The 3813-nt window shown below is 38.2% G+C and overlaps 1 non-coding gene across 1 annotated transcript; it reads left to right on the top strand.

Moving 5' to 3' along the window:
* Positions 1-1430: 1430 nt before the first annotated feature.
* On the top strand, positions 1431-1502 carry TRNAA-UGC (transfer RNA alanine (anticodon UGC)). The gene has a single exon. It is a non-coding gene; the product is annotated as a tRNA-Ala (tRNA).
* Positions 1503-3813: the final 2311 nt, after the last annotated feature.

The following is a 3813-nucleotide window of genomic DNA, read 5'->3' as shown; positions in this document are numbered from 1 at the left end:
TATTAGGAAAGAGGATTTTTGCTTTATATAATAGTTGGTTGGAAATTTAAAAGCATTTTTTATAATTAAATATTTTCATATACTAATAAGAAAACTGAGATGCTGATATAAAAAATAGGAACTAAACAAAAATGCCCGGGCCTCCCTGGTGGCGCAAGTGGTTGAGAGTCCGCCTGCCGATGCAGGGGATACGGGTTCGTGCCCCGGTCTGGGAGGATCCCATATGCCGTGGAGCGGCTGGGCCCGTGAGCCATGGCCGCTGAGCCTGCGCGTCCGGAGCCTGCGCGTCCGGAGCCTGTGCTCCGCAACGGGGGAGGCCACAACAGTGAGAGGCCCGCATACCGCAAAAAAAAAAAAAAAAAAAAAAAAAAAAAAAGTAAAAAAAAATGCCCATATACATCAAAAATTAGAAATTAAAATTATGATATAAACATTAAAAATTGTAATCAAAGAAATACAAAACTAAATAGTTATATATACCATTGTTACCTATTAAATTATAAAATATACTGATGCTCAAGGATGACAAAGTTTTATGGAAGAAGAACCAAATATTGCTGGCAGAACTATAAATTAGTACAAAATTTTATGACAGAAGAACCAAATATTGCTGGCAGAACTATAAATTAGTACAAATTTTATAAACTTATGGAAAGAATATATAAAGCAATCTATAGCAACCTTCAAAATTTTTCAAGAAGTATGACATAGAGATAATACTTTGGTGACTATATCATAAGGAAATAATCATAAATACAGACATATATTAATAAATAATGATGATCCTCTCAGAGTTATTGTATAATAAGAAAAAATAGAAAAATGTAAACATATAACTGTAGGGAATGGGATAAAATAAATTAGAGCACATTCATGTGATCTCATAAAATTCAGGCCTTTAAATTTTGTTTGGAAAAATGTGGGAAAATGTTGATTATATAATATAAATCAGAATAATACAGAACTGTATATCCAGTTTACTCTAAAAGAAAGACTGGAAAATTAGTGACCCTACGTGGAAAAGTTGTTATCTCTGATAGTATAAATATTTATTCTAAAGTATCAATAATGAGCTCATATAATTTTTATAATCAAACATATAAATAATACATAATTTAACTGGATCCTCATAAAGGGATGGATTCCTGGATCATTATACCTCTGTCTTTGTTTTCTCCATATAACCTGCTGCCACTTTTCCTATGAAAATGTTTTGTGAATTATGGTTTTACTGCCTCTATGGAGGATAAAATATTATTTCTTTTATAAAGCCATAGTTGAACTACTATCTATGATATTCTCCAATTTCCTGTATCAAAATTACATACACCTGACATAATATTGCTTTTTTTAAGGTAAAATGGTTTGGCTCAGGCAAGTTTCTTTGGTTATACACTGACAAAGTTTATTAAAAATGATTACATCAACATGGGGATATAGCTCAGTGGTAGAGCACGTGCTTTGCGTGTATGAGGTCCTGGGTTCGATCCCTAGCATTTCCACTTGATTTCTCCTTGTTTAATTCTTGGAAAATATGGCTAGTGCAAGTGCAGACCTGAGGTTAAAAAATTAATACATCAAGATAAATATAATTAACACTGCTGTACGTTATATACGAAAGTTGAGAGAAAATCCAAGGAAAAATATTTGTTTTTTCTACTTTTTTAATGTTTTATCTATATGAGGTGATGGGTGTTCACTGAACTTTCTGTTTGTTTGTTTGTTTGGGGGTTTTTTGGCCACACTGCGTGGCATGTGGGATCTTAGTTCCCCAACCAGGGATGGAACCCATGCCCCCTGCATTGGAAGCACAGAGTTTTAACCACTGGACGGCCAGGGAAGTCCCAGATGTTCACTAAACTTATTGTGATAATCATTTCATGATATATATAAGTCAAACCATTGTGCTGTACACCTTAAACTTATACAGTGCTGTAGGTCAATTATATCTCAATAAAACTGGAAGAAAAATATTTTTTGAGCATCTACTATGTGCCTTGTACTATGTTTGGCACTGGGCATTTAATGGTAAACAAGGCATAATTAATTCTTGATATAATCAATTTTAAAGCCTATTTGAGGAGCTAGATAATAAGAAAAAACCACAAAAATAAGCAGATAATAAAAAAAGTATTCAGAAAGAATAACCAGGAGTTGTTGAGACAGGGGAAACCTACTTTAGTACTTTACACTGGGTTTCCAGGAAAGACATCAGGGAATGTGTGGTATTTGCTCTGAGAACAGAATGACAAACAGAAGTCTGCCATGCAAAGATCCAAAAACAGACCATTGCAGGCAAAAAGAACTGCCAGTGTAAATACCATGAGGTAAAAAGTGATTTCATATTCCAACACTATCAAGGAATCCAAGGCTGGAGTGGTTGATGAGTTATGGGGAAGAGCATACAGATATGGTTGGAAAGAGAGGTAAGGGCCAGATCATACAGGATCTTGTAGCTCCTGTTAGGAGTTGGAATTTTTTGTTAAAATTGGTAAGGAAGCACTGGAAGTTTTTAAACACATAGAAAAAATTTGATGTATTCTTTTGAAGTCACTTTGTCTTTTGTAGGGTAGGTGAATTGTAGCAGGAAAAGAGAAAGGAAACAATTTAGGAGGCTCTTCAAGTGACCCAAATGTGATATGATTACGGCTTAGACTAAGGTGGAGAAGTGGAAATGAGAAAAGTAGATGGTTTTAAGGAATATTATTGGAGGGAAATCCAACAGTGTTTGTTGATGGATTGGAAGTATTCTGAACCCAATTTGGTGGGGTTGGGGAACAAGTTGCCCTGAGCTATCTTCTTAGCAGATCTTGGTGGCTTACCAGGTGATGTAACCCAAACCTTCATTCTTGAGTGCTCTGAGACCTGAGTCTGGGGATGCTGCACTTGTTTATTCACAGTTACAATGGGGCAAGAGAGTACCAGGAGGTACCAGGAGAACACCTGGGATCCACATGTAATCCTCTTGGCCTCAGTGGGGAAAAAGAAACCCTGCCTTAGCCTGATGATCAGGACCAGTTGTACATGCGAGTATGGTGACTCTTCCTTTTACCTGCTGGTCCTTGGACATAATGAATACAAAGGGTCCTGGTGGCAGCCGTAGCTTGCCGTTACTTATGTCCCCTGGCAAGAGTGTGGCTCCTTTGTGAACTAGACCCTCCAACCCCACAGAGCCCTGAATGATGAGGACAGGAAGCACACAATTCCCCAGTGGGTCATTGAGAGTGGTGGTGTGAAGCCAAACTTGCCGCCCAACCCTTGGTTCCCAGATACATGTACCTTCGTAAGGGAGACACAGTGCCATATAGAGGCCCCTGATTTAATAAATGCAGTCTAGTACACTGCATTGCAAAGGATGACATCCCATCCTTTCAGAGGATTTCATTTGACCTGGCACTTTAGTTGTATCTTTAGAAGGTATTTCCAGTGTTCTATGCAGCCAGCTCTTTCTGGATGGTGTTGTATGTGATGTGGCCAGTGGAACCTATGGTCATGGGCCCACTCCTGCACATACTTTTCTGTGAAATGGATACTCTGGTTAGATCCTATGTTGTGTGTGGGATACCAGACCTATGGACCAGGAATTCCATAAGCCCACAGATAGTGGCTAAGATTCTATAAGAAGAAAAGCAAACTCATGTCTGGATGAGTATCTGTTCTTATGAAAATGAAATGCTGGCCCTTCCAGAATAGACAGGCCCAATGTCATCACCTTGCCACAGTGTGGCCATTTGATCTCCCTGTGGAATGGTGTCATACCAGGTGCTCAGCATTGGTCTATGTTGCTGACAGGTTGGACATTCAGAGATAGCA

The sequence above is a fragment of the Mesoplodon densirostris genome, chromosome X (genome assembly GCF_025265405.1).
Source record: "Mesoplodon densirostris isolate mMesDen1 chromosome X, mMesDen1 primary haplotype, whole genome shotgun sequence".
NCBI classification, from domain to species: Eukaryota; Metazoa; Chordata; class Mammalia; order Artiodactyla; family Ziphiidae; genus Mesoplodon; species Mesoplodon densirostris.
Note: the sequence above shows the minus strand (reverse complement) of the source record. Positions and strands in the feature narration are given on the sequence as shown.